Here is a 25,871-nt window from a genome sequence, read left to right as displayed (position 1 = left end):
GTATCACATACTCCTAATCCAAGTACATACTCGTAATTTTAGCGCTATCAATTAATTTTGGAAGCTTTCTCCACGGCCTCGGGTCCAAAGCAGTGCTCTCAAAGGGGTCAGAGTCTGCCAGCACAGAAAGTCTACAATTCTCAGCACCCAGGACCCCACCAGCAGCAGAGTGATGGATTTTGCTCAGCACAGGTCTGCGGTTCCCCCGGCTGCCCCTCTTCCATCATTTGTCAGAGCAGCAATCCAGAATCCCGTTCTGGCAGCCCAGGCACAGCTTTTCTGATGGGTTATGACAGCCCTTTGCCACCACGAGGCCTCAATTAAACGCATTATCCTCAGGCTTTAACAAAAACCTTAACTCCTGCACCCATTTAGATCATTTTCCCTGGAAACCCCACATTAGGGGGTCAAGCAAACTCATGTTCAAGCACTCAAGATTCACAGATCAGCCTCCCTCCCCTCCCTCCTCCAACCAGGAGTGTCAGAGTGGTGATGAAGCTTAAGGGCTTATTGATTCCACTCCTATAAATCAGGTCAGCTGGAATCATAACAGGGGTTGTGTTTGGCAAGAGCCTCTTTGTCAGACTCAGCAAATTCACTGACAAGCAGCTTTTCCCATTGTAATTCAAATCTTTTATCCGAAAGGCTGAAGTATATATCCACAATAACAACAGGATAAAGGCTATCCACTTGTAAAAACAAGCTCCTCTCCCAACCCCAAAATATTTGTGACTGCATTAAGAGCTCCAATCCCAATCCAGGGATGAACTCTGTCACACCAAAACCTCAAAACACACATGAAGTGCAGCCATGACATAAAATCATCTTTATTCACCCACAGGTAAGTGAAATCAGGAAACAACTTTTTTTTTTGGGAATGGAAGTGGGTGGTGTCAGTTTGTCAATTCACTCCCTGCTTCTTACAACCCCAGTTTAGAGGTTTTAAAAATATATTGCCAACTGATTTTTTTGCTGGAGCTTAAATGCCTTGCATTAAAGAATTTAAAAGTTATAATTTGCAGGCGTTCTTGGAGGAAAACAAGATTTGAAATCAAGTGCAAGAAGTAAGCCCTGATAATACTTTGAATCATAAATCCTGCTTCCCCATAGTTAATTAGAAGTTAATTAAATCCTAAGCCGTATCAAGCATTCACCTTAACTACTACAAAGACTACAAATTTGTTCAGAAATTACTACTATATCTTACCAAGGTGCCAAATCTCAGTTGTAACAGAGAACTAGGAAATGCCTTTTTCTATTCCTTAGCTGGTTAAAGAAGGGAATACATGCACAGCAGCAAAACTAACATGACAACACCCAACTTACCCTGTTGAGCAATTTGTCTTGAAATCAACTACTGTAAATATCTTTCAGCATTGTCTTAAATAATCCTCTTTTGCAAGACTACTCGAGCTCCCTCTAAAATGTGAGATGCACAAAATAATCCAGATTTCAAACCAAAATGGGTTTAAAAGAATATAATGAAAAATGACTGAGAAGTGATGGTTGAAGAACTGTTGCTATATTTAGAATAGTTAGCTAATTTGAAGTCAGAGGGGGAAAAAAATGCCCATTTTTCTGCCCAGCCCAGCATTCCTGTTAAAAAAAGCAATTCTTCTGCAGTAAAGAAATTAATACACATATTATTTCACTGAAGTGAAGCACGGCAGAGCCATTTCAAACAGATCCCATTATCAGAGCAGAGAGCCAAGTGTGAAGCTGAGTTTTATCTGAGATATCTAAAGGCATCAGAAAGGAAGAGAGATGAATATCAACTCACCAAAAGCAGCAAGGCTTGTCTCACATCTCCACTTGCCAGTTCCAAGAGGAATCATATGTGCACTGATAGAAGGATGACAAAAGGGCATGCTGTGCTCTCCGCCACCCCCCTTGAGTGACAGCTCTTCTCACAGGCAGCCCAGACACACACTGCAAAATCTCAAACAGTGGGGACCTGAGAGAGCATGCTCAGTGCCTCATTTAAAATGGCCTGATGCTTCATCTCAGCAGGAGATGGCCTACTTCCAAACAATTTCAGAACTTTAAGTCAAATCTAAAATCGTTAATTGGAATACGCAAAACTCAGCCACCAAGCAGCACTGATTTTTTTTCCTCCCCCCTCTCTTTTTTGTTTTAAATCTGGGCTGATGCACAGATAATTATTTGCACTACTTCCCTGAAGGGCATCCTGAGGCTTAAACACTATCATCATGTGCTCCACTGTAATTACATGATGCCACTGCAGTAGACTGAAAACCTTTTTCAGGATAGGATATGGTTTGAACACTCAGCAGCACAATTCATAAATCAGACAAAGACACAGATCTGCTGAATAGTGTCCATATTGATTTAGGAATTAGCCTACCTGCTGATTTCTGGGCAGGCTTTTTAATTATTTATTAATTTTTTTTTTTTTTTTTTAGGGTGAGGGAGGCAAGACAAAAGGCTGGAGAACTGTCTAACAAGTGTCTGCTTGAGAACAGTCTAGCAAATGATTTATGTTCCAGAGCCATTTACCTCCACTTAAAGTCTCTTTATACATAAAGAAACCACTTAGCTTCTTAATGAAACAATTTATTTGGATATCAGAAGTCAGGTTATTCACATGCAAAAATCCTGTGAAGCAGATATTCAAACCTTTTCCCCTCAGGAGATGAACATCCTTTAATACACCCACAGACAAGTGGAACAGAAGTCTTCCGTGTTTTGGTTTTCTCTATCTCACAGTCCTCTTTCCATATTTATTGTATATTCATTTCTTTCAAATGAATACACAAAGTTTTCCTCCTCTTGTGAGAAGAAAAAAGCTGTGCCCCAGGCACTTGTGGTTTTTTAAAATGCTTTCCTGCTTATCATTCAAGCTGAAAGCAGAGCCAGGCAGGCTACTTTATAAATGCTGCATTTTAAAGGATGCTGTATAAAAGAGCAGCACAGCTCTCCTCCTGGTCTGTACCACACCTGAGCATAAGAAAAATATTTGGAATAAACTCTACCATCAAATCCTCCATTTCCAGGATGGTGGATGTTGGTGAATACAATGGTTGGCAGAGAAGCAGGAAATTATTCTTAAGCTTCACCAATGTCTACAAGTAACTTAAAAACTGAAGTTTTGTATCTACCCAAAAATGCTTATATTTACTAGAAGGATCTGCAACTTCACACACAGAGTTTTCAAGTCTAAGACATTCACTCCAATGGCTTAAAAATTCTCTTTACTAAGGTAATTATTTGAACATTAATCCTTGCCCCTTTCCTTTGAATTCACACAAAATGAGAGGAAGAATTTCCACTTCAGCAGTTCCTCCCAGCCATAAACCCAGAAGTCAAGGTGCACAACAGAGCTGTGGCACAGCTGAACCTGATTTCATAAACACACCCAAACATCCCAGTCCATATTCCAGAGACACTGCAAAAAATAGTTCATTTATAGTCATGTAGCACTAACTGCATTCACTTGATTTTTAATCACATAATACCTTGGGAGGTAATTTTCTTACTAAGAAAAGAATCCTTGCTACAGCACATGTCCACATTGCAAAATTCAGATGAATTCTGCAGTCTACCATTAGCAATGAAAAGCCATCTTCTTGATAAGAATTACACTATTCATTTGCCAGCTAGTGGGCACTTCCAAGAAACAAGCACTAAATCATATTTCACATTTTTACCTAAGCTTTTATTCCTTCATCTTTTAACTTTTCATCATTTGCTTTGTTATTGCTCTCTGAAGTTCCACGTAGATTCACGACTGGTAAATCAAAATTTTATTTTTTTAAAAAAGTTTATTTTTATTTTTAAATTTTATTTTCAAAATGCAAAGTGCCACGGACATAAGAGCTGCTTCCTGAATGAGAAATGTTTTCATCCAGGCAGGATTGCTCTAGCTTCGTTCTGAAACCAAAATAAATAAATAAATAAAATGCTATTGAGGAAAGTATTACTTTCTGTATTACTTATACAAATCCACAGCTACCTAATCCGTAGTTTGCAGTTTATACACATAAAATATGAGGAAGGGGGGAAAGAAACTGCTAAAAAAAAAAAAAACATTAAAATTGAAGCAAACACTGTTCTCTTGTTTCAAGTTCATTCCCCCTCTCTTCCCAAAATCCCATCCAGCTGAGCACAAATTACAAGAATTTTCTTTGAGCTAGACAGCAGTTTACAAGTTCAAAAGGTCTGCTCCGAAGTTCAATTTCTGTGGGTATACTCTCCCCCAAAAGATAAATTTTAATGAAAAAAAAACCCAAAAACCCCAACAAAATCCTCTGCACTTCCTGGACAAGTGCCCAACTTTACAGAAGCATAAGGAAATTTTAGGACAGTTTTGTTTTTTTCTGTTGATGAATCTGTATTTTATTGTTTTAATGGCCTACAAATTGTAGCCACAATAATGAAATGCAAGGGGGTTATGAGTAGCACATAAAGCCAAAATAATTTGATTTCACAACTAATGCAGAACAGTTGCAAAGCAGTCTCTTGCTGACCTTGAAAGGGTTCCTTTACAATGACACAGATTTGAGTTTAAAATCTTGATAAGGAAGTTTTATAGCGAGTGTAAATTTGCCAATTTGCCATCTAATAAACATGTCTTGAAAGAAAAAAAATAATTGAATTAATGCCTAAGTAGGGAAATGTAGCCTGTACACAGAACTTCTAAGAAAACAATTCATCTGAACATGACAAAGCTGGGATTAAAATCAAACAGCCCTGGAAGCTGAAACATTTTTCTGGAGTTTCTGCACTGATATCTAAACCAAGCCACACAAAACACTAAAACCATGCCAGACCACTGTGTCATAAAGACAGTGAGCCTCAGAGAGTGGTGCAGGAACACAATTAATTTCAATAAACTCTCTGCAGACAGTTAGAAGCTGAGTTGGAAAATGCCTAATGACTGAAATGGTGGTGGTATTTATGTATTTTAATGTATTTATATATTTAATGTATTTAACAAGAAATCAGGTGGCAAATACTTTAAACATCTTTCTTACCAACAGCTTCTTCACAAGAGCTCACACACAAACAGCTCTGATCACTTGCTCTGACAACAGAGCAGCTCATTTTAATAAGATGGGTGTTCACAGTATATTTAAGTTCATTTTCAGTCTTAGTATCAAACTCACCACTCTTTCACAATGAAATATGATGCACTTTTAGGGTTATACCTTGGCTTTATATGGATTTTATTAAGAGCCTTGCCTTATGCAATTGACTTTTTTAACTAAACATGATAAATTCTTCAGTAAATTATATGCAGCTGAGTTTCAGGAGACTTTCTGGCATCCCAAAAAGAATTCCACAAGGATGTCTCTTACACATGAGCTCTTTCAGCTCTCCTCTCAGCCTTGGCATGATGTCACAAGCAGCTTTCCTGAATTTGGTTACTAGCAGTAATACCCCAAGATGTCTCTCTCAAACACTACATCACAGATATTTAAGAATTGTTCCATTTCTGTATAAAGCTACAGTCTCCAGAAATGTGTAGCAATTTCAAATCTGTTTGCCATTATGTTATTATATCTTATCTAGCAGCTGACCTATTCAAGTGGAAAGAACATTTTTCAAACAAAACAAAAAGATATATCTGTGTCTAGACAACCACAGGGGGAAAATTATGCAAAGTTCAAAAGAGGATTATTTTTTTCTTATTTCTATAGTATAATTTACATTATTGTTTCTATTGATAGTTTTGACTCTGCTACATTTTTCAGTGCTTCTGTTGTGAAATGTATATTCCCTTTTTTTGTTATTGCCTGATTATTTTTGCACCTCACTTGAAAATACTGTCGTGGTCTGCAGCTTTTCTTTCCATCCCATGTCATTTTTGCCTTCTTTAACTTTCTTTTCTCATATTTTCCCTGTTAACCCACGTCCCAATGTCTTCAATACTGAGAAAAATGAAATAGATATTGAATCTCTCATGGGGCAAACAGAACCAAAGGACCCACAAAGTACACCAGCTGATAAGTGCCTGGGATTTTATTCCTTAAATTATTGCAATCTCCTGATAAGTCTGATTCTTTATAGTCTTTCACTCCTCAAATGCCCACAATTAGATTGAATTGTCAATTGAACTGAGCATTCCCATTTCTGTTGTCATTTCATTTCTAAATATAGGTTCGTGCTCAAGATGCAACACTTTTGCTCAAGCTCTTGAAGAAGTAAAATGGAAAAATAAGGTTTGTATCTGCTGTTCACAGCTTATAAAAGCAGGCTGCCTGTTGGTCTTTAATATATGACCATAATGATTCATCTGGAAAATTGTATCAGACAATGTGCCAGAACACATAAAACTGCCACTGCTGCCCACACTGTTAGTGTTGGTTCCCAAGTTTAAGTATATATATTTATATTATAAAGTGTCTGAGACTAAGACCAGGTTTGAACTGAGCACCTTTCAATAAATCCAAGGTACAGATGTGCCAGTCCCAAAGACAAGCTCTAACTAGCCAGCCAACCCTCTGCCTATCCTCAGAGTAAACACAATTCCCCTTCACCCACTATTCTCTTAATAAATTTGCTTATCTTTAAAAATAGTCATTAGATTTGGAAACACATTCAATATGGGCAAGAAAATAACAGTCCCTGACAAAGGAACTGCACTTGCTGAGGTAAAATTGTTGCTGCTTCTAAAATTCTACCTGTTGGTGACATTCCTTTTTATGCTGATTCCCAGAATTCTTCTTAAAATAAATCTAGGAAACTCTTCCATATATGAGTAAGTTTACTTCTGCTGCAAGACTGACGGCCTCAGGAATCCAATCTGAACCCTTCTTCCTAATGCCCAATGCAATTAATTTTTCTACAAAATGTTGCTACTGCAAGAATTGTCCAAGTCAAAGGAAATGTTTTAGGGCAACATCACCATGGAGCTGGTCAGCTGAGAACACATCCTTCTGTCTGCCATCAACCAAAGCAGCATAAAATACTATAAAATATTTCCCAGTTTTTGATGCAACACAGAAGTGAAACAACTCTTCAAATCAAGTTTCATCAAAAAAAAAAAAAATCAAAGTTTCAACCCATCAAATACAAGTTTCTGTGTAAGAAACATTGAAGCTCAGCAGCTCTTTTGTGCTGCAAGACCTACACATATTATTCAATAATTGTCTCAAAGCACAAACCCCTTTTATTAACTGATAAATTCAGAGTTAAAACTGCTGCAATCCCATCTGGAAAATATCTCAGTTCTCCTCTCAAAGTAACTTTCCAGTCAGCCAAAGCTCTTTGCAACATTCTTAAACTCATTCTGAATTGCAGCTACATATGTGCTCATTAAGCTGTTTCTTTCTATTAATGGCAGGAACTGCAGTAAAAATACCCTTTTGTAAAGTTACCAGTTTATAAAAACAAATAGAATGAATTTAAAATTAACTACTTAGAAGAACATGCTATTCTGACAACTTGCTGACTGTGTAGCCAGAGCAGAATTACAACCATGAAGCAATCTGAACAAGCACAAGATCTCTGCCTCATCTCCCAAGCCTCTCAATATGTAAAAATTAAGTTGATTAAATGCTTGCAGTGAAAGAGTGGAGGAAAAAATCTTCTGCATTAGAGAAAATGTAATGTACTGCAAGGGAAATGTGAATAACACTCAAAATAAATTAAAGCAAAATACGGATCAGCATCACTAAATAGCAAAGTAAGAGAAGTTTACTGAAACAAAGAAAAATTCTCGAAGTGCTTAAATGCAAAAAGGAATACAAAGTTCAACAAAAACTAGGTCAAAAAATAAATACATTGCAGGCTGGGAGGAATCACTTGCAAATGTGTAGAGAGCAAAAAGGAGAGACAGGCCCATATCTCAAACCTAACACAGCTCATCTTTCAAACTTCACAATCAGAAAACTTTTCAACCAAAAAAAATTTTAAAAAACCCCAAACATTCACAACACCTTTTGAAAATGAATGCCATAGCTCAGAGAACTATCAGGTAAAACAACAACAAAAAAACCCCATAAACCAAACAAGCGAACAAACAAATGAACAAAACCCACAAAAAAAAGAGAAAAAAAATAAAAAATAAGAAAAAGGGAAAAAAAGAATCTAACAGAGCTCTCAGCTCACAGAAAATCTGGTTTTCCTGAAAATAGCCTATAAGGTCACTTGTTAAAGCTCCTGAAAGAAACTAAGGTGCCAGAGGTTAAGAGATGGCAATGGGCTCACAACAATGAAAGGACACAAATTCATAAACCTGCAGGGACTTGAGCTTACAAACTCCTCACCCTGATTTCAAAGAAGGAGTGAACACAGAAATTAAACTTTACCACTGTTCCCCGGACCAAGGGTGCCACTCAGAAGAAGGGCCCAGCTGAAGGATCACAGAGTTACACAGGATTAGGAACCATGCAGTAAAATAGCAAATGACATTTAACAGTGCCAGTGTAACATGGTACAAATGAAAAAAAACCCTCTGTGTTTTACACAAGAGCATGCAGGGACAGGACAAGACTGCCAACTGGAAGAGTGTGGAGTTACGTGAGATATTGGAAAGAATTCTTTGCTCTAGGGTGGTGAGACACTGGAATAAATTAGCCAAGAGAAGCTCTGGACATCCCATCCCTGGAAGAGTTCAGGGGCAGGCTGGGCAGGGCTTTGACCAGCCTGGTCTTGCGGGAAGTGTCTTTAAATCCCCTTCCAACCCAAACCATTCCAGGATTCCACAATATTCAGAGGGCTTTGAGATGACCACGGAACAAAACCTTAGCATTACAATAGACACTGTTTGGTAGACTGGCCATCTCAGAGAACTCACAGCAAGTTTTGTGTGCACCTGCAGAACAACAGAGAGCTTTGGCTGGCTCTTGAAACAGCTCGTGGAGAGTTGGTGTGGGGTCAGGGTGAATACAGAAACCCACCAGGTGCAGCTAAACACAAAGACATGAAGTCACTGAAGTCACCGAACCACAGACAGCTGGCGGCCAGGAATTCTTGTGCAGGTTCTCCAAAAAAACCTCTGAAACAAATCCTCACCTCTGGCAATCTCTGTTTCTGGCAAATGCAGCAAACCCCAGGGAATGCACTGTTCAAGAAACCATGAAGACAGCACATGTCCAACTGCTGCAGGTCGTTTCTCCTACATTTGGCTGCTTTTCTCAGCTAAAGAGAAGCCCAGTAGGAATGGTGAAATGGCATCAATTTATAAGAAACTAAGGTTTTTCTTTTCAAACTTAAAACTAACTTCTAACAGTTTTTTCTATTCCCCGGGCTTCTTCACCTTTTCAACGAGGTAGGGCCTGATCCACCCACCTGTGGCACAGAGCTGACTTGCAGTTCAAACTGCACAAGCCTGCCAAATATGAACCTCTCCCCCCAGCAGGCCAGAGCTTTACCCACTGTTCCCTATTTCCCTGGAAACTGATGCAGCATGGATTGTGGGAGGGAGAGCAGAGTAATTCTCAAGCCACAGACACTGAAAGATTATGAAACCAGTGAACAGGATAATTAAACTCTGAACGATCCACAGCTAATTTGCAGTTCAACTTCCCTACACAACACAGGTCTGTAATTATAAATTTCCATCAGATGCTTGATACCAGTCCTTGTCAGGGGGTTTTCACAGGCAGATGCCTGAAACAGGGATACTATTTATTATACTTGGACAACAGAATTCACCAGCCAGGGTGTAGCTGTTTAATTTTGCTGTCAGCTGAATCACTGGATCCAGCAGAGTGGATTAGCCCCTAATAGCACAGGCTTTCCTTCTGTCCAAGCTGCCACCAGCTCAGCATTGCCCTCCCCAATAAGTCCACGTCAGACAGCAACCTCCTAAAGCTGCTGGAAGCAAATCTAATCACAGTGACAGTTCAAATAAAACCAGCACAGATGAAAATCATCATATTCTGGCTTTCTCCTTTGTTAAAATAGATTTCACTGATATAATGAGCTTTATACTCTTCTCAATAGGAAAAAGCCTTCATACATCAATAGAAACTAGAGGGAGCAACACTTGAAATGCTTTTTTAATTGACTTTTGTTTTCAGGACAGCAGCCCAGGGATAAAGTTTCATTAGCACTCCAATATTTTATGTCCTTCAAAAAGTACACAGTTTATTCTCAGGATACCATTCTAACATGATTCACAGGAAATAAACTAAAAACAAAACAAGAAGAAAATCTACAATTCAATTGGATTTACATGACTAATAAAAGTCTCTTCAGTTTTGAACCCTCCAGTCCAAATTCTTTTAAGGTAGTATACACCAAGCATATTTTGCAAGGTGATGATACTTTCTTAGAATACCCATCTTTAAAATTACTCTCACTGACATGCAGTCATGTGCATTTACAGTACCTTTAAGAACAGAAAAGTAAATACTGGAGCTTTGGCTTCCTGTAAGTAAAAGACTCATTATCATCCAAAGAACTTAAAAAAAGAAAAATCACAGGAAATCTGAGAGGTGAAGTGCATGGTATATTACATGCTGAAATCAAACTACAAAACCCCACTTAGTCCAAAAAGGAAAGAAAAAAATTAGTGAGCAAGATAGCCAAAATGTGTGCCTTCAATTCAAGCCAGAGGCAATTCATTCACAGCTTTACTTTTTCTTTCAAGCAGCCTCTGATGGGTTTTTCTTAGGACTAAGGTGCTGCTTAGAAAAACACACACACAAACCGAAATACAAACAGTCACAAAGCAGCATTGAAAGTGAAAAAAAAAAAAAAAGTTTTGACATCCTACTTGGAAACCATAAAAACAAAAGAAAGATCAAATGCATTATTCTACACTGATTATTACATGAGAACATGATTACTTTAATCCTCTGCTGTGGAGATGAGAAGAACAAATCAAAATTTGCTTGTGCTTTGAAAGTGCTGCTGATTCTGCACCTTTTAAGCCATTTGTGACTCAAGGTTTCAAAGGAAACTTCTTGAAACTCACAAAAAATCCCCTAAACAATTGCATAAATTCAAGTAAAATAAGAAAATATGGTTTTGGTCTTAACTGAAAATAAAGAAAATGGTATAAAAAGACCAAATTACTTTCAGTAACACAGTTTGAGAAACAGAAGCTTGTACAGTGCAAGTTCAGGCACACCAGCAGTGTGCAAACAGCAGAAATCAGTTCAAGCACACCATCAGTGTGCAAACAGCAGGACAAAGCCTGTAAATGTGGTTGTTCCAACTTGCCTGCAAGTTTCTCTGCCCAACAGCAGCTCAGCCTACTGCAGTGGAGTTTGCACACAAAGAAGCCTGCAATGTGCAGTTTTGCAGTCAATGGTTTTCTAGACCAACGTCCCCGTGTTGGTTTGACCTGCAAACTCAACCACGCACACAGCAAACCCTCTCGGACCATCTTGCTGCTACAAAATTCTCAGGAAACCATCTCCACACCAACAAAAGTTTAACATTTTTATCACATGAATTCCTCCATCTAAGAAAAAAAATCTCTGTTGTTTAAAGTGCTTTTAAACAATTTATGTAGAGCTACAGATCCCCATGCAATAGCCTATGCTGCACTTCGAACGTATCAAATTATATCTGAAAACCCTTGAAACAATAATCTAATTTACTCTGTATATAAACATGTAGCACTGCAGAATAATTATGAAAGAGCATTAATTATGGATTAATACTCTTTCTTGGTAAATCCTTAGCTGCTAAGACTATAATGCTGAGCTATTACAGTATTTACAGAATGAATGATTGTGCTCCCAGTTGCAGAGCCATGCCAGCAGAGCTGAAATAGGCTGGCAGCATCCTGCCACTGGAGGAAAAGCAAGAATTTGTTTCATTTCCTTAGCAAAGGGTGTCTCACAGGTGTTGACACCTGCCAAATCTTGTACTTGCAAGGGCTAATGAGACAGCAGCGTGAACTAACCCCCAACTATTAACTGAGGATTATTAATTGAGTGTTAATGGAGTTTTTATCTGCCCACCTACACCAGGGCAGCTCCTTGAGGCACACACTTGCAGCTTCCAGCTCCAAGGAAGTCACACCACAGCCCATCAGGATTTACAGGGTTGCACAGCAGGGCTTGAAGGTTCATTGACATCTTGCCCCTCTTTTGAATAATTCATTAACATGTGTAAAGAAAACAAACAAAACACAACCCCTGTTCCAAACTCCACACTGAAACAATCCCCACTCAGGGTCTGAAATTCAGTAATCTCCTCATAACTGGAAGTTTGATAGACAAAGAAAAAAGTGCTTTTCCAAAAAGTAAGTTTCAATTAATGTGCTAGAACCCTAATCCCTCTCTCTGATACAAGGTGTGTTCAGACTCGTGGGTTTTTAAGATTAAATCAGCCTAAATAAGATACTCACAGTGCTCTTATTGCACCAAAACATCAACATAGTCTATGAGCAGTATTAAAAAAGCAAATTCTGCTCCAAGTTTTAAAACAACTGTTCCTATTAAATGTATTTAAGGCAAAATACTGCCATATTCTGAAAGTAAGTTTTTGTTCTGGCTGGTATTATTCAGTGTATTACTAAATAACTTAAGTGTAGGAGTTGCAGGGTTTGTTTGTGCTGGTTTTTTGTCACTTTGTTTCCTGGTTTTTTGTTGTTTTGTTTTTTTTTTTTTAATACAGCTGGTAATAGGTTAATATTCAGAGAAACCCTTTACTTACCTGCTCCCAGATTTTAGAATGATAATTTCCTTTAGGCTTTATAATGGGAGGTGAAAAAAAAAAAATCCATCTCCACAAGCAATAATCGAGTAGACCACTGCCAACCCATGTAAATAAAAATCATCCAAAGAACACATTCAGATTAAAAAAAATGCTACCAAAAGCTTGTTAGAAACACCAGTATCTGAACTGCATACATACAGATATTTCAGTGCCATTATTGTATAATCAATCAAAATTGCACCACCACTTCACATTTCAAACGTGATATAGAATGTCCCAAATGCACTAAAAAGAATGTACTAAAGAACTGCAAACTGCCTTGTTTTTCTTTCATGCAGGGGTATTTTGATTCTTTAGTGTTACATTGTGGAATATTACTTTTTCCCTTTTCTTTTTAATCTCTTTAGGCAAACTGTTTCAGATTTTTCTGTGCTTGAGAAATGACTTGTGCAAGTTGACTGACAGACATTTGAATTTCCTGTTGAGTGCGAAGACAGAAGTCACCTTTGATGATTATCACATTTATTCCTTCTGGATATGAGTTTTAAACCCTCTGATTTTATTTTAAAGACAATATATAGCATTTCTGCTCTTCTAAGCCTCGGTTAAAGCTACTCAAACATGAAGTGTCAGCATTTATGCTTGCCTGTGTCACGCATTTCCTCCAAAGCTTTTGATTTAATTAACTCAAAAGCAGCATTAACCCTCAAATATTTCATCCCAGTTTTAAAGTTGGGAAGCAACTTTAGGAAGGTGAGCTGGCTGCTACCCTGTATCCTCACAAAAGCAGCTTTCTGCTTTTGAACTGTGTACAGGACATTTATGCCTGTTCTTGGATGAGCACAAAAGGCAACAGGTCCATTCTAAAAATCATTCCCAAACTCCCCTTTCACTCTTGAAACCATTAAGAAATTCGACTTAGATGCCAAGTTCCTTCTCCAGAATTCTTACCAGTATCCCAGAACAGCCCATATTTAAGTGATTCAGACATGCATAACCTAAACAGTTGGAAAAACAGGTTTTATTCATGATGGTAAGTACAATGTAATTATTAATTGTATGAAGTACATCTGAGAATAATTACATATAAACTAGTCCTCTTTGGCACTGCAGTACTTGGCATGGTTTTTGCAACCTCAAGTCACTTCACCTGGAAAATCTTATTCTCGTGCCAAGGAGTCAAATATATCCTGCATTAATATTTTAATGTGGAACACACATAGCTTAGTCACAGAAGCATGTGAAAGGAGTAACTTGATCTCCAGTGTAAGCTAAAATATAAATGCAACTTTAAAAAAAAAAACAATATCCCACCAAATAAAAACTAAATTCCATCCAAATATTTAGCTTGTCCCCCCAAAAAATGAAGCTCATAATGTCAACATTTATTAAAATAAGCCTAAAATATTCTAAAATACAAAAAAATCCATTTGGCTTGAGCAGCAAGAGCAGGAAGTTTTCCACAGAAATGGGTCTTACCCTAGGCAAAAGCCTTTTAAGAAGTAAAAGGTAATTTTCTTCAGGTAAAAGGTAAATTTCTTCAGAAAAATAACCCCAAACCCCTCAAAACTCAAACAGTCTCACATTTGTTTGTTTGTTTTAGAATTCATCTCAAGTTTCAAAGCTGCTGAGAAAGGACTGCTGTGGTTTATCCCCTTAAATCCTTTACATAAATTTTTATACAAATAACAGAATTCACCTTCAGAGTATGGAAAATAAAAAGAGTAAGTTTCCTGGAGAAAAATACTTCTTTTTTTTTTTCCTCTGGGCTATCTACTCAGGGCTGGGATAGAGAGGAGGGAGAAGGAAAGAGAGCAAGAATGGATTAAACAATCACAAATTTCTGCTCCCAGCGATAACAGAATTACTCTACCTTTGAAATCTTTTATCATTACAAAAGTCACTCTTTCTTCCTCTGAATCAATGATTTGTTTTAATCACACTGATATATTTGTAACCCACCAGTGTCTTCAAAACACACAAGGATTTGGTCAGTTCCAGCAGATTTATAACCCAAAAATGCAGTGAGTGAGAGATTTCATTAGAAAAGTGCCACGTTATTTAACATTCACAGCACAGGTATGATGAAGTTCTTCCATAAAGGCTAATGCTTTTACCAGTCAGTGAATTTCATATTCTTTAGGAGATTCTCCATCCATACTCTGATGATCTTTAAGCGTCTGATACGATTGGCAAAAAATATCCAAATGTTTTTGTTAACAGAAAGAACACGATAAAAAGATTTTAACTGCATTTTCAATATGTTCCTTGAAGGGGTTTGGACACAAAAGTCAACACTTCCATAATGCAATGAACTATTTCCATTCCCTCCCCTACATTCAATCATTTCAAGGACATAAAAAGCAACATTTAAAAATATTTTGACACTTCCCTCCCCTTTAGATATATATATATATATAAACTAACTGGTTGAAAGCACAGTTACCCAATGAAGCCAAGCATGCTATTTTTGTTTTTCCACAGAATAGATGAAAACACCAAATATTGCAATTCTCTTTACCCTTGACATACCCACTTTTCCCACACCATCCTCACTTGTGTCCTGTTGTATTTTATTCCACATCCCACCCCAACGCTGCTTTTTGTCCTCTTAGTCCACTTCTAAGCTTATGCCAAAGTAAAATGTTAAGACTTGACATCAACTGTGTTCTGGTAGGAAGGAATACTGAGAGCTTGAAAGAAAAGCTGAAAATACCACCTGAATAATCTCTGCTATTGAAGCAAGGCAATATTAATGACAGGTTTCTTTCTAGAATAATCCTAGTCTTTAGGTTCAAATTCAACTTAATTAATCTTTAATGTAGCATAATTAATCTTTAATGCAGTATGCTATATATGCACACTGTATTTACAGTTAGTGCATACTGCATCCAGTACTTAGATTTGTGCAACAGAGAAGCATCACCTCTTTCTCAGAAGCTGAGCTACTCCATCTCCTCTGAGAAACTCCACACAACCAAGAAAAATAAAAAGAAATTCCACTCCTGAGCCAAGGTGCCTGGCATAAACCACGTCCCAAAAGGTTCTGCACCCTTGGCAGTGCTTGCTCCAAATGTGGGAGAAAGCTGACAAAAATCTCCCTCCCTTGCCCACGAAACAAATGACTCCAGCTCCTGCTGGGATGGGCAGGAGAACAGGCAGTAAATGCTGCCATCTACCAGAAATTCAGGAGTTTTCTGTTTCAGCTGGCAGTAGGAAAGCGGGAGCTGGGGGGAAAGGCAGGGCAGCTGCTGGGTAAACACAGCAGCCAGCTCTTATCCAGTCATAATCTTTAAAACACAAAAGCCACTAAATAAAATCCACAAGGAAAAAGACCTTTCAGAAAGCGGAACCCGGTCCAAGCATGGAAAGCAAAAATGTAAAGCCACAATTCAGCAGGCCAAGAAAAACTGCCTGTGGCATATGGCACAAAAATTGAACCCAGGCTTGCTCCAAACAGACTGAATTCTCTTAGAATCTTAAGGAGAGGTTTGATCTGAAGAGGCAGAAAGAGCACTCAAGACAGGCAAAACCACAGTAAAATAGCCAGCCACATTTTTCTCACTGGAAAAACCAAGCTCCCTTTAGAAGCACTGAAGAGTTTCTTTATAGGTGAGAGAGTTATAAAGTGTCCCAAAGCAAGGTCACTACAGAAGTTTTATTTTAGAGAGCTGGTAAGTGAACTGCAGTAAAACCACCTGGTTAAATCAGTATTTATTTAATTATTCTAAGGAAATAAGGAAAAAAAATTAGTAGTAGGACATAATGGCTGCGCTTTGCATATGAGCTGACATTTTTATCAGAACAATGTGGTGATCTTGTCTGCTCTTCACTTCTCCACTTTTTCCCAAATTCAGCCTCTGTATTGGGTGGTTATCAGGTATTAAGAACAACATCATCAGGTATTCAGAGAAGAACATAATTAATAGAACTTTTAATGCATAGAGTATACTGTGAAAATACTGGTATCACCTCTGCAGGGGAAAGCCTCACCTTGCACATTCATTGCATGGAATCATATTAATCAGAGCCACATGGTTATCTGTAAAAATGTGATTTTTTTTGTTTAAAGTCCTTCATCCAGATCTCTTAAAGAAGCCTCACTGTAATGAAACAAACCCTGAGCCCTGTGTATGTAGGGGCAGGAATATGCAGAATGAGACCCATTATACTCAAGATACGCATAAGCCCTCTAAAAAAGCAAGTGAAGTGCATAGAATAACTTGCACTCGATAGAAAATTATTCAGGACAGGGAAATTTGATTGAAGAGGGCTGCTGAGAACACCCACAATAGCCTGTGCCTGAGACACAAGATAGCAATTGAAAGGGGGGACATTAATCCAAAGATCAGGCTTGGATGAGGTGCTGCCTCTCAGAAAAGGATTGGAGACTCTTTTCAAGTTTCAAAAAGCATCAACCCAGAAGCAGTAAAAAAAAACCCAAAAAAAGGTGGAACAGCAGCCAGCTGTGTCCCCATGGAACCCCACGGGCACGGAGATCCAGCCTTGTGCCCCTACTGCAGCTGGGTGCTCCTGGAGGGACAGCAGGGAACAGGGAGAGTCTCCAAGAGCCTGGGTTTGATGGACTCAGGGGCTTGACTGGACTCAGGGGTTTCACTGGACTCACTCAGGGGTTTCACTGGACTCACTCAGGGGTTTCACTGGACTCAGGCTCAGACAGTGGGGAGTGGGCACACAGGAAAACGGTACAGACAAAAGACAGAGCCAAACTGGAGCAATCCCGGGAAGTGACACTGAAAATTCCTCCTGCACTAGGGAGCATTCATCATTTCTCGAGTGGAAGGAGAGGCAATGGGAATAGTGGCTTCACTGAAAAGCAAGTTTTGTTCATCAAATAAACAAATGGAACAAATTCTTTCCCTCCCATCACAAAGTATTCTGGAGACAAGAAAAAAACCCACGTGCATATACAGAATGAAAGTACTAAAATATCACAACGTGCTTTGGTGCAGCATTTAGCTACACCCACACCCCCAACAGATACCCTATTTTTATTATATTTTTTCCTAGATGTCTCAACATTCATCACACACAGGTCTCTTTGGTCTGTCTGCCTAGTACAACCATTTTGAGGTTATCCTCGAGATGACCATTGATTAAAACAAAAAACAAAAGCAACCCTCCATTTACTAGACAATTAAAATTGAGCTATAAAATTCAACCACTTGGACAAAACGTCCCAAAGGCAGACTTAAAGTTTTTTGTTTGGTTTTTCTGGGGTTTTTTTTTGCATAGGAACATTGGTATCAGTGTAATAATAAAATAAAACACTTAAGATTTCAATAAAATCCTCCCTGAATATGCACTTCGGGAATGCACTAGAATTGTTTTGAAACTACTATATAATCCTTTATGAGAACAAACTGAAGCTTGCGGGGCTTTTCTCCCCTCCACTTATTAAAAAATAATATGTTTAATCAATATTAATGTCAGAGCACAGAACCTGCACTCCCAGTTAACTGGTTTATTAACAAATAAAAAAAATCTATTACTCCCAACAAGAATATTTTCACACTCCATAACAAATTCAATTACTAATGGCACTTCAGGCATCACACCAAATTTCAAGCCTAACCCTTTTATCCCTACATTACATCACAGCAAGGTTAACATTATAACTCAGGTGAACTGACTTCACCTTCCATCAAGAATTTTGCCAGCAATCTCAGAAAGCAACTCCAGAGTGCTAAAGCACTAAAACCCCCATTATTTTTGTTTTCCAGGCAGCCTGTTCAGCCATTGCTACACAGATATTTTAAAGGAACACAGCATTAACTCCCAAAAGACAAAATTAATTCCCCTGCAGGAGCATTTACTTGTAAAATCTTGGTAACCAGATGAACAAAGGCAAATAAAAAAAAAATTGGCTCCCCAAAGAAAACACTTGGTTTAGCACACAAAGGAGGCAGATTCCTAAAGGTGACAGTAAATTACATTATACTGGTTCCAGCCTTTAATAACCACTGAATAGACACCACAGAACACAGCTGCTCTGATACCTGATAGCACTGCAAACACATACTGGCCAGCAGCTGCCTCAGGTTCAACTTAGAAAATCCCTTTCTTGGCCCAGAAACCCAGTGGTGTTTTGATTTGTGCACTACATGACACAGGAAAACTCAGTCAAGGACCAGTACCTTATCAGCCATAAAAGCATAAAATAAAACCTCTTACTTCAAAGAGATTTACATTCACAGAGGGGAAAAGCAGACCAAAAATGCAGACAATCTGCAACAGAACATACCTGATGAATTACTACTGGAAAGCTAACAAATCCATCCAATAATATGCATTTATAAAGTCTTCCAGAATGCAGAGTGCAGCATCAAAAAAAAAAAAAAACAAACAAAAAAACAAAATAAAACCATCCCAAGGCTGAACAAACACCAATTCAAAAATCAGTGTGCAAGTTCAACACATGCCCAGAGTGACATCATAATTTCAGAATAAAAACAAAAATGCTCATGCACAGCACATTCTTAGCCAATAAATCTAGGCTATAGCCAGATATTTGAATGCTTTCATCACATGTTTAATAAACAAAACAACCTTTGAATGTGTGTTAACACCATGACTACAAACACAGACTGCAATTGTCATCTGTCCCACCAAGGCTTTTGAAACTATCAGGAACATTCTTTCCTTTACATTGGTTTTTTTCCCAGCTCCAGCTTCAAAGCATTAGTACTCATCCCCACTCCCAGACACAGAAAAGCAATTACTCTCACTTTGCTGTAGCTGTCAGTGTATTTCTGGAGGTCCATTCCCTTCCAGCCTCTTGCTCTGTAAACCACATCATCTCTCTTTACAGGTTGTGCTTCCCTGTTTTTGGTTATCTCACAGTCAATCACTGGATGTGATTTCACCCCATTAACACTTAAACATAGTGCACCCATGAACCTACAACTCTTTCACTATTTTCTACTGAATATCTGATGTGACTGTTGAAGAAAGTGGAAATGTGCATATTCTGAAAGCCACTACTGCCTTTAACAGGGGTCTCATCCACCCTAACCATGGTCCCACTCTAACAAACAGAGCTGGGGACACCTGGATTTCCCAATCCAAGATTCCTAGCACAGATGAAATCACCAGCACTGCTCATCCTCAACAGACACACTTCATATCTTCAATATTTAAGGATTTGGGGTATTTTTAGTTCATCTCTATGGCTGAGGATGCTCCTATGCAGCACTCTCACAATAAAACAGATCAATTGTAGAGCAAGATCCAGTTACCAGTTCTATCCAGGATGACCAAATCCTGGTGAGAGAGAAAACAAGAACAAGATTGTCCTCCAGCAAGGACAGAAGAATAGCAAATTCTTATTATAAAGTTACTGCATTGCTGACAGGGAAATAGAGATGCTTTTGTAAGCCAGTTAATTACATATGGCCTTGAAAGTGATCTTGCAACCAGGAAACCTTACTGGACAAGAGTTTTATAGAAAAATCTCATGTTGATTTTAGAATAACACCAACACTTTCTTTAAACCAAAGCAAACATGTCACTACGGTATTTACAACTTGGGAATAAACTTCCCTTTTGTACAGAAGTGCTTACCCTATCCTACAAGCCCCAAAAATTTGCCTCAAATTTCCCCCCAAAGCAACAATCATTGCGTATGAACATTGAAAAGAGTGTCTTCATCTGCACCACTTATGTCACAGCTCCAATTCTTCCCTTAATGAGGCAAACAGAGTGCTTTTTGAGGTTCCTTCCTTGCTGTTTTCTGAGAATGAAGAACCATGCAGCAGGAGAACTGCAAACAAGCCACCAGGATGCTTGTGCATGTGATGGACTGGCAATGGTCCACACTCAAATGGGCTTCCAACTTCTATACAGAAGTACTGCTTCCTAACTGTGGCATCAAAAACATTAATTGGATTATATCTATTTCTTTACTCATCCTGTGTATCTTTTTAATTAGAACGTACATTGATTACACATTTTAATAGCAAATAATTTCCCCCCATATAACTACTGTCAATCCCAGACTAAGTAACTGTAATGAGCACGAAACAAATCAAGCTTTTCCAATATTAATTTGTATTTTTGGAAAGGAGCAACAGGGGTACTGATCCAACTTGTCCATTTTACCAATGCAACAGTATGGAAAAAAAATAAGAAATATTTTGGAACAAAAAGGAAGAGAACAGTTTGCCCATGGAGAGAGTAACAACGTAGGATCAATTTACACATTAATGAATAAATTATTAACAACATAATATTGCAATCTCCTTAAATGATGAGCTATTTCCTCTTTACTGCAATATTTTACAGCTTACCTATGTATACTTGCATATTTGTGTGAGTGCTTCATAATCCCAGAATACAAGGCAAAATTAGACATGGAAATCTTCAGTACCAACCCCTGGAGCACTGAGAGAGCCTTTGCTGCCAAAAGCACTTCAGATAGGGCTGGTTTTAATGGGACTTCACTATCAGTTGACTGGATATCAGCTTCTACAGTAAGCAAGGTTGACCAGAGAAGTCAATTTCCAGGATGCTCTTAAGAATGTCAGAGGAGCATCCTCAGCAAGGAAGCAGATCAAGTCTTCCAAAAGGACAACAGTACGGCCCTGCTGGAGTTTGAGCAATCCATTGCATCTGGAAAGCTTTTGTGCCCTTCTCCTGCCCGACATGCCAGGCAGGGAGAGCAAGAGAAGAATAAAATGAACACAAAAGGAGAAGAATGGGTGACGTGCCAGACTACACCAGTGGCAAACCTGGCCTTGCCACTAATTCCAAGCTGAGGCACCAAATGTCATAAGAATGTATGGGGTCTCAGAGGAAGAGATCAAGTATGAAAAAATGATCCAGTACTTATAAAGAAATAAGCTGGAGGAAACCTGGAAGAGCTCCAGCAAGTCACAGAAGCAGTTCAAAGCATTACCAAAGACAATTCACTCAATGCCAGTCCTTCCTCTCAACTGGAACAAAGATCAAGCTCACAAACTACCAATTAGTTCAGACTGCATTAGACTGTCAGAACACTTTGGGGCTACCCTAGCCAAACTAACCAATTATTTCATTCTTCAAAGACCTTTCCCAGATTTAGAGACTTCCTTGTCTAGGTTTCCCCTACCAGTATTTCGTAAGATATTAAATACTTGTTTTTTTATATATTCTGTAAGAGTCACCTTAACAAAATAACAGGTATTCCCACTTCCATTCTGGTTTTCTCCACTTTCTCTTCTTATATTCTGAATTCTCACTTTTCATTGCACGTCTCCACAACTGCTTTAACTTCTTCCAAGTAAGGGCATCCTTTTTTGTGTCACACAAACTCTTGCATTTATTTGCCTCTTCTTATTTCTCTTCCATTTAGAGCAGGTTCAGTCCTCTTGATACCACCCTAATATTAAAAATTAAGAATCCAAACAATCCCTACAGGTTTCTTGCAAAGGAAATAAAGGTTAGAATTAAATACTTAATTTTAAAGTTATCTTCCTTGGAAAACATCCAAAACTGCCTCTGATTTCACACAGATCAAGACTATTACTCCTCACACACTTCCTAAGAGATCATGATTGCTGCTGACTTGAGAAATGGAACTACTTTCATAAAAACCATCTCCCTTTCCTGACACTAAGGTGGGACCTCAAAACCTCACAAACAACAAATAAAAATCAACCTAAGTCAGTTACAAGGTCTTACTTCACATGGAACGAATCCAAGGTGACAGCCTAGAGGCACTTGGGAGCAGCTTCCTCAAGGCATCATTTTTATTTCAAAAGCCAGTTTGAACACACCTAGGAAATGTGGGAACAGGCTTCTGTCTACACAAAGTTACACAAGAGGGCCACAGGGATCCAAAGAGCAGATGAAAACCTGGAGCTGATGGTGATTCTGATGCTGATGTGAAGAGATCCCTCACCTCCTGACCTGAAAAAGTTCTGCATGATTTTAAAGCAGCAACACACTGCACACTAAACAGTGCAGATTGTTTTGGTAAAGAATATCCAATCATGAGGGTGTTACACAGCTGTTAGGGACAGCAAGATCCACAGTTTCCAGCTCACGGGATTTAACATCCTAGCTGACATTTCTGTAGGTAAAATCTACTGCTTTAAGGTGGGGGTCAGTCTGGTAGCAGCTCAAAGTCTCCCAGTTTTAGGTTGTGTTTCAGCACTGATACCTGCTGGTGAGGAGGAACAAGAGACAGACTGAAAAATGCTCATTGTAAGCAGCACCTTTTGGATGAGTCTGGTATTCAACTAGAGAAGCTACATGAAAGAGTTGATTTAATTTACAGTTCTACTGTGCAAGACACAAAGCAATCTTGCTAAAAGCTCCAGAAGCATTTAGAATTGAGCAGGGCAGAATACACAGTTTCAGACTGGTAATGAAGGAGCTGCTAAATGTTCTTATAACTATGAGCTTCATTCACCATAACAGCAGCAGCACAGAAGAGCCTTGTACTGCCTTTCCTAAAATCTGCCACAATAGAGGTAAAACACATGAAACTATAAAAACATAGGAATTACCAGTGAGGAACTGTAGAGAGGATTTTGAGGTAAAAGCAGAGCAGAGACAGTGGGAAGAAAGCTTCAAAAACATGTCAAGTTCTATCTTTCTCTCAGGTTTAACCACTTTTGGTGCGTAAGCAAAGCCTTAAAAAAGTCAGCCCAGGAATCACTACACCACAGTGTGTCAACACAGGCATCCCTTTTGAAATAATTTCTGAGGTGCCTGAAGCTACAAGATTAAACCCCTTAGGAATTCTGGCTCCAAACACGATCCCATTTACAATAACAATTTGAGTGTTGTTGATGTGGAGGTTCCAGCAGGATTTGCTGGCAGGCAAATCACCTCAAACTTATCCCATTGCCCAGCTACGTCCACCGCGCCGCTGGCTTACGTCACCTTAATCGAGCAAAAAAGCAACTTAAGTTGTGCTGACTGCTGACAGACAGAAAGACTAATCGGAAGGCACATTTCAAAAACTGACCTGCTGTCTGAAGTGATGTGATTTATTCCTGACTCCAAAAACCAGGACAGAGCTCCTGAGCTGGTGGAGCATTAGACTGAGCAGCAGAACGTAAACATTCTGGTTCTCATCACAGCCCGCAGTGCAGGGATGTGACAGGGGCAGAAAGGCATTCTGTACAAGACAGTTTCCACTACAGCTTTTCTGATTGCTCCCCAACATGGAGATGTAAAATATGCAAACTTTTATTGCCTGTTTTTGAGAGGAAATTGTGCAAAACCTTGCTGGAATGCACAGAGCTTTCTAGCAAGAGTAAATAACCATGCATTGCCCTGCTGTCCTGGAGCAGGGATAAAGCTGCAACTGAATTTCAGCTTTGCCCATTAGGTAGCTTTGAACAGCTGCAGAATGCTGCTTTGAAGGTCATCTTTTAGTGTTAAGAAGATCACTGTCCTGCTAGGCCTCAGCCTGAAATAATGGCATTCAAAACATCCATATGCTATATGTAGTTTGTGCTGTTTATATTTAGTTTGTTATGTTTTCAGTGACTAATTAGAAAAAAGCTTGTTGCTTACAAGCCAAAAAAACCCCAATCAAAAACCAAAACCCAAAAACCACCCAAGGCAACCTATTTTTACTCCTAGAAAAACAAGTTATTTTACTTCTCTACTGACGATTCCCTAAGAATCAGAGTGAACCCTAACTAAAGACTTTTAACCTACAAGCTACAGTGTTGTTTTTTTTTTTTTTCCTGCAGATACCTCGAATTTCTGAGCTATACAGCAGCAGTCAAAACACAAATTAACTCTGAACATGGTCATGTTGAGTTAACTGACATGTTTGGTTCACACAGCATTGATCATTTGAATAAACATGATGCAAGCTCTTTAAAGAAGCCAGTGCTGCAATCTGAAGTTCATATTATGCAACTTGTATTAATTGGCCTGTTCACTGTACAGGAAGATTCCACCAGCTGCAATCTTTTTGTGACTACAGCAGAGGAGCAGATTTCAACTCTATTTTTTTAAAATTAAATGTTATGCCTTTAAAATAGAAAGTATTTTATGGGAAAAAAATAAAATATGAAAACCAAACCAACAACTTCCTGCAGTTATTTCCTGAGACACATTTTACTGATATTTATATGCAATGAAGCTGAAGAGTCAGAGAGAAATGCTCAGTATTTGCACTCTTTAAATGAAATTCAATACAAATTCATCTACAGCTAGTTTCTATACTGCCTGTTTGGGATTATTACTACTTATGTATTAAAGTCATGCACCACTTTGGAGGCTTTTGCAAGCCTTTGCTGTTTCCAAGAACAAGACAAAATGATTAGTAAGCCACAGAATTCTTCGTTATTTTTATCTCGTTAAAAAGTCAAAGGTCTCATGCAAGAAGAACATGTGGAAGGTGCTCATTTGAAACAAAGAGAGGCAGCAAAAAGAAAAAGTAAACCCAGGGAGGGAGCCGTAGTGCAGCTCAGGTCCACATGGGGGACCCAAGCCTAACACTTCAACAGCTCTAGCACCGAAAACCACCCAGGCATCACAGCTCTGGGAGATGTCTCAAGTCTTTCCAAAGTGGCAGATCCAGAGAAATCATCTTTTAGATTATGGCAGAAGTAAGAATTAAAGGTATGCAAACAGAGGGGATGGAAGGGAGGAGGAGGAGAAGCACACGTCAGACGAGGGGGGACAGGACAGCTGGGGACTGACCCCGTCCCTGACCCAATATCTGACAAACCCAACCTCACATTTCTTCCTTGAATTGTTCCTTGATTTGTTCCTTGACTCATGACCCCTCTAACTGGGGGGCAGTCTTTGGTGTTGTGAAGTTGTGTCATAAAAGCCTCCCAGAGGCCCAAACAGCCAGGCCCCAAACACTCTAGAACACTGAGGAATTTTCTTCACACGTCTTCACTGGATGTCACGTTAAATATTCCAAAATAATTCCTCATTGCCTCTCCCCAGAGCTATTTCCTTCTTAAACAGTGACTACTTAAAAGCAAAGGTGATACCCCAAAAGCGTTTTAATATCAGAGAAAATGACTTCAAGTTGAGGCACCATGGCAACTACAAGTTGCTATGCATTTGAAGTTTATCACTTCTTTAAAATTTCCATTTATAACAAACCGGAGCTGTTTAACACCCAAACACACTGACAGCCCAACCCTGCAAATAATGACATTTTCATTTACTGTGATTCTCCAGTAGTCAACAAACAAAACACAGAAAAAAGTTAACAAAAAGTGTTTTGCTGGCAAGAATAAATACTGAAATCATGAGGGATGAGGTGAGCCTCATAAACTCCTTATTGCTTTAACAACTAA

General features: G+C 38.7%; 1 protein-coding gene across 21 annotated transcripts in view; it reads right to left on the bottom strand.

Annotated features, from left to right (window-relative positions):
• The window catches only part of PLEKHA5 (pleckstrin homology domain containing A5), a 164,741-nt gene that overhangs the window by 102,209 nt on the left and 36,661 nt on the right, over positions 1 to 25,871 (bottom strand). The window contains exon 1 of one of the 21 annotated variants that reach the window (XM_038155346.1): positions 1,781 to 7,981. The exons of the other annotated variants lie outside the window; for them this stretch is intronic. The gene's annotated coding sequence lies outside the window, so the exon portion shown is untranslated. Of the gene's footprint in view, positions 1 to 1,780; positions 7,982 to 25,871 lie in introns of those variants that run through there. 21 annotated transcript variants of the gene reach the window in all.

This window comes from Motacilla alba, chromosome 1A (assembly GCF_015832195.1).
Source record: "Motacilla alba alba isolate MOTALB_02 chromosome 1A, Motacilla_alba_V1.0_pri, whole genome shotgun sequence".
Lineage (NCBI taxonomy): Eukaryota > Metazoa > Chordata > Aves > Passeriformes > Motacillidae > Motacilla > Motacilla alba.
The sequence above is the reverse complement of the archived record's forward strand: the minus strand, read 5'-3'. Positions and strand labels throughout refer to the sequence as shown.